This window comes from Pan paniscus, chromosome 6 (genome assembly GCF_029289425.2).
Source record: "Pan paniscus chromosome 6, NHGRI_mPanPan1-v2.0_pri, whole genome shotgun sequence".
In the NCBI taxonomy this organism is placed as follows: Eukaryota; Metazoa; Chordata; class Mammalia; order Primates; family Hominidae; genus Pan; species Pan paniscus.
Genome location: NC_073255.2, coordinates 92,866,408 through 92,879,936, shown reverse-complemented (window position 1 = coordinate 92,879,936; position 13,529 = coordinate 92,866,408). Strand labels below are relative to the sequence as shown.

Below are 13,529 nucleotides of genomic sequence, written 5' to 3'. Positions count from 1 at the left end.
ACCGCTTGAGGCAGGACTTCAAGACCAGCCTGGACAACACAGAGAGACCCCATTTCTACAAAAAAATTTGGCTCATGTCTGTAATCCCAGCACTCTGGGAGGCCAAGGTGGGCGGATCATGAGGTCAGGAGTTTGAGACCAGCCTGACCAACATGGTGAACCCTGTTTCTACTAAAAATACAAAAATTAGCCAGGCGTGGTGGCACATGCCTGTAATTCCAGCTACTCGGGAGGCTGAGGCAGGAGAATCGCTTGAACCTGGGAGGTGGAGGTTGCAGTGAGCTGAGATCGCCCCACTGCACTCCAGCCTGGGCAACAAAGCAAGACTCCGTCTCAAAACAAACAAAATATTAGTAAAGCGTGGTGGCATGTGCCTGTAGTCCTTGTTATTCTGGAGGCTGAGGTGGGAGGATCACTTGAGGTCACAAGTTTGAGGCTACAGTGAGCTATGATCATGCTTCTGAACTCCAGACTGGGTGGCAGACCCAGTTTCTTAAAAAACAAAGCAAAACAAAAACAACACACACATTTATGCATTCTAGTATCATTACTCTGGAAGCTATCTGGTGGCTGGACAGAAAAGAGGGAAATGGAATTTAGGTTTAGTCATAGAGTTATAATTTGTTCTGGGATTTTTTTGTTGTTGTGTGTTTTTTGAAACAGGATCTTGCTCTGTCACCCAGGCTGGAGTGCAGTGACACAATCACAGCTCACTGTAGCCTCAAACTCCTGGGCTCAAGTGATCCTCCCACCTCTGCCTCCTGAGTGTCTAGGACTGCAGGCATGTGCCACCATGCCTTGCTAACTTTTTAACTTTTTGTAGAGACAGGGTTTTGCCATGTTGCCCAGGGTGGTCTCAAACTCCTGGCCTCTAGCAATCCTCCTGCCTTGGCCTCCCAAAGTGCTTGGATTACAGGCATGAGCCACTGCGCCTGGCTAAGTTAATAGTTCTTGCCAGTGTCTGCCATTTAAACCCTGAATCTAAAGGGTGTGGGTCATTCACAGTGCCTGACATATAGGAAGGAGGAAGGGCTCAATAAGTAGCCACCATTATTATTTCTATGATTATGTGTCCACCACCACCATCTGCAGAATGATGGCTAGATAAAACATATCAGCTAGAGGAGTAACTCAGCTGATACTGCAACCTCCACCTCCTGGGTTCAAGTGATTCTCCTGCCTCAGCCTCCTGAGTAGCTGGGATTACAGGCACCTGTCACGATGCCCAGTTAAATTTTTTGTATTTTTGTAGAGACAGGGTTTCACCATGTTGGCCAAGTTGGTCTCGAACTCCTGACAAGTAATCCACCCACCTCAGCCTCCCAAAGTACTGGGATTACAGGCGTGAGCCACTGCACCACTGGCTGATACTGTTTCTATCAGCAACACCTAACACCACCAACCCCAGTGACATGCCACACACACTTGCTGACGACCTGCTATGGCAGCCTTTCAACTGTACCTTCATGCTCCATGTAGGCCCCTGTCTTTCACCACTCCACATTCTACCTGATTCACTAGGGCCTCACTTTTCATACTGAACCCCAGCTCTCCCCATCCTAACACTGGCAGTCAGAAGCTGGCTGTGTTATAGAGGAAGTGCTGTCTTCTTGTCCGTTGGGTAGGGTCTAGGTCAGAGATAAGTCACAGGATCCCAAGTCCCTAGGAAGAAATGTTTCAGGGACCATGGGAGCCTTTCACCAGGAATTACCATTCTGTGTGTGGCAAACAAATGGTGAGAGTTCCCAGACCATCTTGTGCCCCTGCAGACATCACAAATCGATCACTGCACTCTTTCCTGCTAAACCAGATGTGCCTGAATGTCCTCCTCAACATGGTGCCCAGGCAATCATTAGTAACAGGTCTAAGCGAGCACATGCTTCACTAGGGGCCTTAGTCTGTTTATGCTGCCATAACAGGATACTTGAGACTGAGTGATTTATAATGAAGAGAAATTTATTTTCTCATTCTACAGGCTGGGAAGTCCAAGATCAAGGTGCTGGCATTTTGCCAGGGCCTTCTTGCTGTGTCACCACATCCATGGCTGAAGGTAGAAGGGTCAAGAGAGAGTGAGAAGCTGGGCACGGTGGTTCACGCCTGTAATCCCAGCACTTTGGTTCACGCCTGTAATCCCAGCACTTTGGGAGGCCAAGGTGGGTGGATTACTTGAGCTCAGGAGTTCAAGACCAGCCTGGACAATATGGTGAAACCCTGTCTCCACCAAAAATACAAAAAAAAATTAGCCAGGCATGGTGGTGTGCAACTGTAGTCCCAGCTACTCAGGAGGCTGAGGTGGGAGGATTACTTGAGCCCAAGAGGAGGAGGCTGCAGTGAGACAACATTGCACCACTGCACTCCAGCCTGGGCAACAGAGTGTGACCCCATCTCAAAAAAAAAAAAAAAAAAAAAAAAAGGAGAGAGGGTGAGAAAGAAAAAGAGAGCTGAACTCGCCCTTTTATAACAAATCCACTCTAGCAATAACAACATTAATCATTCACTGCACCCTCATGGCCTAATTGTCACAGGACAGACTCCAAAATTGGGGTTCATCTTGGAAGGCCACACAGATTTTTGGCTTTGTGCAGGAAGGAATTCAAGAGCAAGCCGACAGAGTGAAGTGAAAGCAAGTTTATTAAGAAAATAAAGGAAGAAAAGGGTGGCTACTCCATAGGCAGAGCAGCCCTGAGGGCTTCTGGTTGGCTATTTTTATGGTTATTTCTTGATCATATGCTAAACAAGGGGTGGACTATTCATGAGTTTTCCAGGAAAAGAGGCAGGGAATTCCCAGAACTGAGAGTTCCTCTCACTTTCAGACCATATAAGATAACTTTTGGATGCTCTCATGGCATTTGTAAATTGTCATGGTGCTGGTGGGGCTTTCCTTTGGTATGCTAATGTATTATAATCAGGGTGTAAAGAGCAGCGAGGATGACCAGAAGTTGCTATAATCGCCATCTTGGTTTTGGTTGGCTTTTTTTTTTTTTTTTTCTGAGACGAGCTCTTGCTTGCTCTGTCGCCCAGGCTGGAGTGTAGTGACGTAACTATATATCACTGCAGCCTAGACCACCTGGGCTCAAGCAATCCTCCTGCCTCGGCCTCCCAAGTAGCTGGGACTACAGGCACATGCCACCACACCCAGCTATTTTTTTGTATTTTTAATAGAGGTGAGGTCTTGCTATGTTGCCCAGGCTGGGCTTGAACTTCTGAGCTCAAGCAATCCTCCAAGTTTGGCCTCCCAAAGTGCTGGGATTACAGGCATGAGCCACCGTACCTGGTCTTGGCAAGCTTCTTTACTGCACCCTGTTTTATCAGCAGTCTTTGTGATCTGTGTCTTGTGAAACCAGTCCTGGTGAACTCCTATCTCATAATCACGTCTCATTAGGCCCACCTACCAATACTGTTGCATTGGGGATTAAGTTCCCATCACATGCTCTTTGGGGGATACTTTTTTTTTTTTTTTGAGATGGAGTCTTGCTGTGACATCCAGGCTGGAGTGCAATGGCACAACCTCGGATCACTGCAAACTCTGCCTTCTGTTTTCAAGTGATTCTCCTGCCTCAGCCTCCTGAGTAGCTGGAACTATAGACATGCACCACCAAGCCCAGCTAATTTTTGTATTTTTAATAGAGATGGGGTTTCACCATGTTGGCCAGGCTGGTCTCGAACTCCTGAGTTCAGGTGATCCGCCTGCCTCAGCCTCCCACAGTGCTTGGATTCCAGGCATGAACTGCCATGCCCGGCCTAGGGGATACTTTCAAACCATAGAAGGGCTCTTATCCCCTATGCTCATGTTTTCCCCCTCTACTGCTCTGGAGTGAATTAGATTATGCTGACATTCCTGGGCCCTCGTCTCTATCCCCTCCTTAAAGGAGGAAGATGCTTCGTAGTGGTGAGAATGGCGTTTCCTAATCCCCACCTGATATGGTTTGAATATGTGTCTCCACCCAAATCTCATGTTGAAATGTAATCCCTGATGCTGAAGGTGGGTCCTGGTGGGAGGTGATTGGACCATGGGGGTAGTTTCTCATGGTTTAGTACCATCCCCCCCTTGGTACTATACAGTAAGTTAGTTCTCATAAAACATGGTTGTTTAAAAGTGTGAGGCACCTCCCCTGTCTCTCTTCCTCCTGCTCCTGCCATGTAAGACGTGCCTCTCCTTTCTCTTCACCTTCTGCCACGATTGTAAGTTTCCCAAGGCCTCCTCAGCCATGCTTCCTATACAGTCTGCAGAACCAGAAGCCAATTAAACATCTTCCCTTTAAAAATTACCCAGTCTCAGGTATTTCTTTATAGCAATGTGAGAACAGACTAATACACTACCTGAGCAAGGGTTAATGTGTTGGCAGACAGCCCAAGCCCTCTGATTTACTGAGTCACAGGCACAAAGGAACTGCAGGCTCCTCCCTGCAGGTGTGTAGAGGGACCCTCTCTCTCCCATCAGCATGCACACAAATCTTGCAGGGGAAGGGAGGCCCCAGTTGATTGAAAAAACTATTTTGACTTTTCAACAGTCCAAGTTATTTCATCCAACTTCTCCTAAGCAAATAATCAGAGTATAAATTTCTAGTAGTTCTCAGTAAGAGACAATTAGCTACCCAGTTAATTAGCTTCCTCAATAAGGGGGGAGGCAAAGACATTAACGGAGGCTTCAGTGTGTTTGATAAGTGTTTGCAAGTAGAAGAAGCCCAGAGAATTGCAGAACGTTTGCCTGCTGCGATTTTTTTTTCTTTTTTTTTTTTTTTTTTCAGACAGAGTCTCGCTCTGTCACCCAGGCTGGAGTGCAGTGGCGCGATCTCAGCTCACTGCAAGCTCCGCCTCCCAAGTTCACGCCATTCTCCTGCCTCAGCCTCCCGAGTAGCTGGGACTACAGGGCCTGCCACCACGCCCGGCTAATTTTTTGTATTTTTAGTAGAGACGGGGTTTCACTGTGTTAGCCAGGATGGTCTCGATCTCCTGACCTCGTGATCCGCCCACCTCGGCCACCCAAAGTGCTGGGATTACAGGCATGAGCCACCGCGCCTGGCCTGCAATTTTTTTTTTTTTTACAAAGATGCGCTGTCTTTGTTCCCCCAGAAATGTGTTGTTTCCCTGACAGTCAGATGCATCCCTGCCTGCCTTAAACAAACAAAGGTCTGTGATCACTTTCTTTAACATCAAGGCCAGAGTTCCTGAAATCAATGAGAAATTCTAAACATACCAGGATGCCTTACAAACAGGTGGGCTTTTTGTTCTCCAGAAAATGCAATGAATTTAAAACATTGTACCAAACATCTTCAAAACCTAGTCATGAAAGTAACATGCTTTATTACATTAAATGAAATTAAATCAGTAGAGGACAAATGCACTAAGGAGGCTAATGGCCAACATGATTAGTCACTGCTAACTTGCATGAAATCAATAGTAACCAAGAGGAGTTCATCAGTTTGCACTGAAACAAAACATGAGAGAAGAATCCAGCATACTGGAAGAACAACGAAAAAGATTAAATAATCTTTTAGCTGGGAAAAATATGTTGTTTTGAATATTTTGAGTTTATTTTAACTTCAACGATAAGCTTAATTCCAATTTCAGGATATTATTTAAGGAAAAGCTTAGACGTGTACTCCACAAAGAATTAAGAAACGCATGTCCTCATAACTTTTATTATGTTCTTTTGATTAAAATAATACATATTCATTCCTATATGCTCCTTCATATTACAAATGATTTTTACATCATGAAGATGATGCTATTCTGTGTTCTGTATTCTGTTTCGAACTTAGAATTATACTTCATAAACATCTTCTGTGACTAAAACTTCTCCAAAAACTTTCACTGGCTGCTGGCGTTCCACTAAAAGTGTCATCAATGACCCCATCAAAGGATATTTTTCTGTCATCCTCCCAGAATTCACTTCTCATTGGCATCTGGTCCTGTCAATTCTTCTTTTTTTTTTTTTTTGAGATAGAGTCTTGCTCTGTCACCCAGGCTTGGAGTGCAGTGGTGCGATCTCACCTCACTGCAACCTCCGCCTCCCAGGCTTAAGCGATTCTCCTTCCTCAGCCTCCCAAGTAGCTGGGACTACAGGTGTGTGCCACCACCTCCAGCTAATTTTTTGTATTCTTAGCAGAGACAAGGTTTCACCATGTTAGCTAGGCCAGGCTCAAACTCCTGCCTCAAGTGATCTGCCTGCCTCGGCCTCTCAATGTGCTGGGATAACAGATATGAGCCACCGTGCCTGGCTGATTAGTCTTTTCTTGATCCACTCTTCCCACTGGATTTCTGTGACTCCACGGCCTGGTGTCTCTCCTAAAACTGCCTTTGCAAAAAATTATAACAGTAAGGAAATGACGACAGTGAAAGATTGGATCTCACCAATCCCCATCTTGCCTTCAACATCCAAACTGCCTTTAATCATATCTGGGCTTGGGCCAAGCAAACTTTGGGAGACATTTAGTTTATAGTTTAAATGATAATATCCCTTCTCCAAAACTCAACCGCCTTCGTAAAGCTAATGAGAGACCACCAGGCGAGGAGGATGAGAAGAGTCTGAATTCTGCTGAGATGCAGACTAAACAATTACCAGCCATTATTCCAGAGGTCACAAGATTTGCAACCCCCCAATAACTCCTACAGATAACGTCACTATTACAGAAACTAAGATTGGCCTTTTGAGATAAGGTTTCAGGTTTGTGCATTTCCGACAACCAACGGCTCCACTTGGACCCACCAAACTCCCTCTGGCCCCACCCAGAAGTGAACTCGGCAGACAAGGACCATTTTTCACACCCCTATGATTGCATCCCCAACCAATTAGCAGCACCCCTACCCTAGCCCCCTGCCCACCAAATTATCATTACCTCTGAATTTTCAGGGAGATCAAGTTGAGTAATAATAAAACTCCAGTCTCTCATTCAGCTAGCTGTATGTGAAGTAAGCTCTTTCTCTATTGCAATTGCCCTGTCTTGGTAAGTCAGCTCTCTCTGGACAGCCAGCAAAATGAACTCATTGCACACGGTTACAGTCTCATCTCTACCTGCTGTAGACTCGCCTCCTCTGTTGGAGCTCATCAAGGCTGGGTCTCTCCTGTTCTCATTTTATTCTCTCTCCTTAGGTGATCTCAGCCCTCCTCCAGGCTTCGATTATAACTTACAGGATTGTGATTCACACATTTCAGTTTCCACCACAGGCCCCTCCAGACATGTCCATCTGCCTGCTGTGTTGACTTTTCCCTTTGGAGTCTTGAGGCAGCTACAAGCTTACTGACCAGAAATGAACTCAAGCTCTCCCTGAAGCCTGGTCCTCTTCCAGGATCAGCCAGCCTGGAAGATGGCACTGTCATCCACCCTGTTCTCAGGCCTGCCACCCAGGAGTCAACCTTAGCCCCATCTAATTGTCAGAGGCATCTGAACCAGAGCAACTCCATCTTGAGTAGGGGATGGGTAAAATGAGGCTGAGACCTGCTGGGCTGCATTCCCAGACAGCCAAGGCATTAGCCACAGGATAAGATAGGCAGTTGGTACAAGACACAGGTCATAAAGACCTTGCTGATAAAACAATTTGCAGTAAAGAAGCCAGCCAAAACCCACTAAAACCAAGATGGCAACGAGAGTGACCTCTGGTCGTCCTCACTGCTACCCTCCCACCAGCACCATGACAGTTTACAAATGCCATGGCAATGTCAGAAAGTTACCCTACAGGGTCTAAAAAGGGGAGGCATGAATAATCTACCCCTTGTTTAGCATATTATCAAGAAATAACCATAAAAATAGGCAACCAGCAGCCCTCAGGGATGCTCTGTCTATGGAGTAGTCATTCTTTTGTTCCTTTACTCTCTTAATAAACTTGCTTTCACTTTACTCTATGGACTCGCCCTGAATTCTCTCTTGTGCAAGATCCAAGAACCCTCTCTTGGATTCTGGATCGGGACCCCTTTCCTGTAACATAATCAATTTGGTGCCAAATGCATGAAGTGTTATCTTCTAGGTCTCTCAAATCCATCCACTGTTCTCCATCCAGGAGAGTGTCACCAGGGCTGGCACAGATGGTTGCATACTGCAGAAAGGTCACCACCCAAGCCATTACCTCTCACCTGTTCCATGAAAATACCAACTCATCTCCTTCCCTTTTGGCCTCTCCAAGCCATATTCCAACCCACAGCTAAAATGATTTCATTAAAATGCAAATCTAATGTTGTTCCTTTGCATAATTGCTCTGGGGAGAGTTCTGGCCTCTGTCTCCCTGAGTCATCACCCATTATGTGTCCCTGGTGTCCCCGTGTGGCCTGGCTCTTTCCTTCACTTTCCACATCATCCTTCAGCTCCAGCCACTGTGGCCTTCCTGCAGCTGCCCAGGTGTGTCACGCTCCAGTATTTGTCCATTTTCACGCTGCTGATAAAGACATACCTGAGACTGGGTAATTTATAAAGAAAAAGAGGTTTAATGGACTCACAGTTCCACGTGGCTGGGGAGGCCTCACAATCACGGTGGAAGGTGAAAGTGACGTCTTACATGGTGGCAGACAAGAGAAGAGAACTTGTGCAGGGAAACTCCCCTTTATAAAACCATCAGATCTTGTGAGACTTATTCACTATCTCGAGAATAGCACAGGAAAGACCCACCTCCATGTTTCAATTACCTCCCACTTGGTCCCTCCCACAAAACATTAGAATTATGGGAGCTACAATTCCAGATGAGATTTGGGTGGGGACAGAGTCAAACCGTATCAGTCTCCATAAATGCCCTATGATGTAATCTATAATTATCCCAATTTTTTTTTGTTTTTTTTTTTTTGAGATGGAGTCTCACTCTGTCACTCAGGCTGAAGTGCAGTTGCACAATCTCCACTCACTGCAACCTCTGCCACTCAGGTTTAAGCAATTCTCCTGCTGCAGCCTCTGCCACCCAGATTCAAGCAGTTCTCCTGCCTCAGCCTCCCAAGTAGCTGTGATTACAGATGTGCACCACCACGTTCAGTTAATGTTCGTATTTTTAGTAGAGACGGGGTTTCACCATGTTGGCCAGGCTGGTCTCAAACTTCTGACCTCAAGTGATTCGCCCGCCTCGGCCTCCTAAAGTGCTGGGATTACAGGCGTGAGCCATGGTGCCCACCCAGCCATTATCCCCATTTTAAAAAATGAGGAAGCGGAGTCCCATAGGGCTAAAGTAATTGGCCCAGGGCCATAAAATCATTAAGTAGCAGAGCCTGGATTTCTTAAGCAGGCCCCAGAGTCCAAGTCCTTAACCATTATACTCCTGTCTCTCTAATGACACAGCAAGGTCAGAAATGCTGCTCTAGTTGGCAAGCGAAGAAAGTGAGCTGGTTGAGCTGTGGTACAGAAAGCCAGTGCTTGCTAGCATGTCCACACTGAACCAGGATACAGCCCTCCCTTCCCATTTCACATATAGAGACAAAAAAGAAAATTCATGTTATCAGCGGTCTGTCCTACTGAGAAATAAAGTCTTTGCTTCCTTAACCAATTCAGCAGTCAAAGGTGTGCTTTGAAGATGTGCTTAGGAATATTCTCCTGATTCCCTAGAAGTCGGAGTGGACTACGCATTCCCTCTCTCACCCAGCTCTTCCAGCTCTCATCCTGGTGCCCCACACCAAGAGAGGGCCCAGGTCTCTCCACAGGTCATGTGGGCCAGACCCTGCCTCCATCAGAACTGCCCCAATCTATCCACTCCTAGAACTGTCTCTGCAAGAAAATCAGCCTGAGGTTTTTGTGGCACAAAGATGTATCCCCATTCATTCCAAGTAGCAAATGCATTTTCTGGAAACATAGTGCTTGAATCCAGCATGATGAGTCATATGGCAGAAGGGAGAAGCCAGCAGAGGAAGGGCCCTTGGGACCATCCCAGCCCCCAGGAGCTGGCCCTCTCTGCAGGAACCATCTGGTTCCATAGCATGCTTTCTAAGCTCCCATATATATTTTTAAATCAACTATATGGAAGCGTAAGGTAAATAAATACACTGCATCTATTTAGAGTGTGCAATCTGATGAGTTTTGCCAGGTGTGTGCACCTGTGAAGCTGCTCTTGAAATCAAGATTCAGAACATTTCCATCTCCCTCAAGGATTTCTCATGCTCCTTTTCTAACCCCAGCTCTCAGGCAGCCACCACTTGCCCACTGTGAGACATTTATTTTCTATATTCAGTTTGGGATTGGGCATTTGGAATTTTTCCAAAGGCAGCATCCTCTGTAGATGTCTACAGGCCCCTGGAGACAGAGCATCTTCTCAGGCCTGTATCCTCCATGCCTGGGACTGGGTCCTTGCTCTCAGGACAGCCTAGAGGGGCTCCTGTCCACTGCTGGGCTGCCTCTTTCTTTGCTTGGCCCAGCTTCCCAAACACCCAGGATAATAAAGGAGAAACTCTGTCAATTTCAATAATATGCACATGTACTTGCAGTCATAAGAAACCATTCTTCTGGGCTTTAACCAAGCAATAAATAAATTTACTCCAAAGCAGATCTGAATTAATGGAATATATCTCTCTGTCTCTTGAGTAGAAGCTGGGAAACCTGAACTTTTCTTTTTTGGTGTTTGTTTTAGAGATAGGATCTTGCTCTGTCACCTAGGCTGGAATGCAGTGGTGCAGTCATAGTTCACTGCAGCCTTAAGTTCCTGGGCTCAAGTGATCCTCCTGCCTCAGCCTCCCTAGTAGCTGGGACTACAAGCATGTGCCACCATGCCCAGCTAGTTTATTTTATTTTATTTTTATAGAGACGGTGTTTCACTATGTTACCCAGGCTGGTCTTGAACTCCTAGCCTCAAGTGATCCTCCTGCCTCACCCTCCCAAAGTGCTGGGATTACAGGTGTGAGCCCCTGTGCCCAGCCAAGAAACCTACATTTTGCATTTAGCCATTGTTTTCTACACTGACTGCTGGATTTTAAAATCAAGAGAAAGGCCTCTAATAGGAAAGCAATTGCAAGCCATGTTTTTATTGATAATCTGATGGATTTTGCCGTGTTCTGGAGTCATTCTGCAATTATTTATCTGGTTTTTGTTTATTTGGCTGTAACCTGCATATTCTAGTTTTCCTTCAAGGCTGTTAAATTTGGGTTAATAGTTGTATGTGTCTCTTAGATCACCTCAAATGGAAAATTCTTTTCCCCTAAATGAGAATTAATTGTATTTGAGCTCAGAGGGTTTTTTCCTAATGCATTAGGGTGTGGATAATGACGTTCATTTCTCCTCATGAGCCCAGGAGCCAAATAGAGTAATCCCATTCACTTCCAAAGACATTTATAGAGCATTTGATTTTTGCAAGATACTTTTGTTGGTCCTTAATGCTGGATAAAAATGGGTATAATGCTGCTAAAAATAACAATAAGAAAATCCTATAGCAAAGAAAGACACATTTATAAAATACGAGATTATGTAAGTTGGAACAATCATATCTGGGTGGGGGCTATATGGAGCCAGTGGAGACAGGGTGGGGCTAGGGAGAGAATATCCTGCATATACAGGGAAGGCAGGCTGGACGGTCAGCTGTTGTTGAGAAACCTCATATCATCTATCAGACTAAGCCAGAAAAGCAAGAGTTACACCTGAAAAGGTAAGTGGGACCATAGAGTAAAAAGTCATGGTAGAAAGTTTATTCTTAAATTGGTGGACCATGAGAGCAATGGAAGATTGAGGCAAGGAATGGTATGGTTATAACCTGCAGGACTGGGTAGGGTAGATGGGAACTGTGAGGGTCTGGAGGCAAGAGAACCAGTGATAAAGATCTGTCTTTATCTGCATCTGTCTCAGAATAGTAAGAATATTCGGGTATCAGAATAGTCTGGAATTTTGGGAGGAAATATTTAGAGGCAGGAATCGGAGGACATGCAAATTTGTGGATGAAAGGATGAGGGAGGGGAAGGGCGCAAAGTTGATTCAAGTGCACAAGTCTAGAACTAGGGGACTCTGGGTGCGTAACAGGGAGCTAATTGTCTATTGGCTCCACACTGCAGGAATGAGAGTCACAAGTTTCAGGCAGTCGTAAACTCAGAGAATAATGCATTACCCATCCTTCTCCCACTAGCAGGATTACCTTGGCAACAGTGAGCATCATCATACCAAGATGATAGATTTCACAGATAGTGGCTTGGCCATAATTTGGTGAATGAGCATCACAGTAATGAAATAGCTTTCAGTAGTAGAGTACATTAGATACTTTGAAGGGTCTCCCTGCTCTCATATAGACAGATTTTAGATAAACTATAACAAATATTATTTAGATTTTTCTTCTAGGCTCATAAGAAAGTGGTTGTATCAGCCGGGAGTGGTGGCTCATGCCTATAATCCCAGCACTTTGGGAGGCCTACTCAGGCAGATCACCTGAGGTCAGGAGTTCAAGACCAGCCTGGCCAACATGGCAAAACCCTGTCTCTACTAAAAGTATAAACATTAGCCAGGCGTGGTGGTGGGTGCCTGTAATCCCAGCTACTCAGGAGGCTGAGGCAGGAGAATTGCTTGAATCTGGGAGGCAGAGGTTACAGCGAGCCATGATCACGCCACTGCACTCCAGCCTGCACAACAAGAGCGAGACTCTGTCTCAAAAAAAAAAAAAAAAGAAAAGAAAGAAAGTGGTTGTATCAGTGAGCTTTTGCTGCATAACAAATTATCCCAAGACATTTTCAGATAAACTAAATCTGACAGTGTGTCTGTCCTATGACAGACAGTCACCAAAGGAACTTCTAAAGAATGTACTGTAGGAAAAAGGAAAATGACTGCAGAAGGATGTCTTGAGGCAAGAATGAATTATAAGCAAAGAAATTTATAAACACATAAATCTATGCAAACATTTATTGCATAAAATCATAAGAATAATGTCTAATTTGGGGAACAAGGGAGATATAACCAAAATACTGAACTATTAGAAGGAAGTGATCAGATTTGGTATCCTAATGTCTTTGAATTTTATTGAGGGGAAGCAGATGTTAAGATATTTTATAAAATTAGATTTTGCAAAGTTGTCACTGGTTAAATTTGAAGAGTAAACAATAAAATAATAGAAATGGAGTGTGATTTTTAAATCTGTAGAGGGGAACAATGAAATCTGATAACATGTCAACAAATCAACCAAACGCAACTAATCCAAGCAAAGGCAAGTAGAGGAGAAAGAAGGAAACAGAGGAGCCTGGACAAACAGAAAGCACAAAGAGAGATGGTAGAAATAAGTACAAATATATCATTAATTACAATGAATATGAATGGATTTAACTCTTCAGTTAAAAGACAGAGATTGCCACCTTAAATTTTTAAAACTCCAGCTGTATTCCATTTTCAAGAGACACATAAAAAACGTCAGGAGAGCGCCAGGCCCAGTGGCTCACGCCTGTAATCCCAGCACCTTGGGAGGCCGAGGGGGGCAGATTGCCAGAACTCAGGAGTTCGAGACCAGCCTGGGCAACACGGTGAAACCCCGTCTCTACTAAAATACAAAAAATTAGCTGGGCATGGCAGCGTGTGCCTGTAATCCCAGCTACTCGGGAGGCTGAGGCAGGAGAATTGCTTGAACCAGGGAGGTGGAGGTTGTAGTGAGCCAAGATCATGCCA

At 45.1% G+C, this 13,529-nt stretch overlaps 1 protein-coding gene and 1 long non-coding RNA gene across 3 annotated transcripts in view; both read left to right on the top strand.

Annotated features, from left to right (window-relative positions):
* LOC129398162 (uncharacterized) overlaps nucleotides 1–12,552 on the top strand; it is a 44,465-nt gene extending 31,913 nt beyond the window's left edge. Inside the window, exon 2 of the long non-coding RNA XR_010112619.1 lies at nucleotides 7,094–12,552. This is a non-coding gene — a long non-coding RNA (uncharacterized LOC129398162). The remainder of the gene's footprint in view (nucleotides 1–7,093) is intronic.
* LOC129398161 (polypeptide N-acetylgalactosaminyltransferase 17-like) overlaps nucleotides 1–13,529 on the top strand; it is a 71,950-nt gene that overhangs the window by 44,098 nt on the left and 14,323 nt on the right. The window lies entirely within an intron of this gene.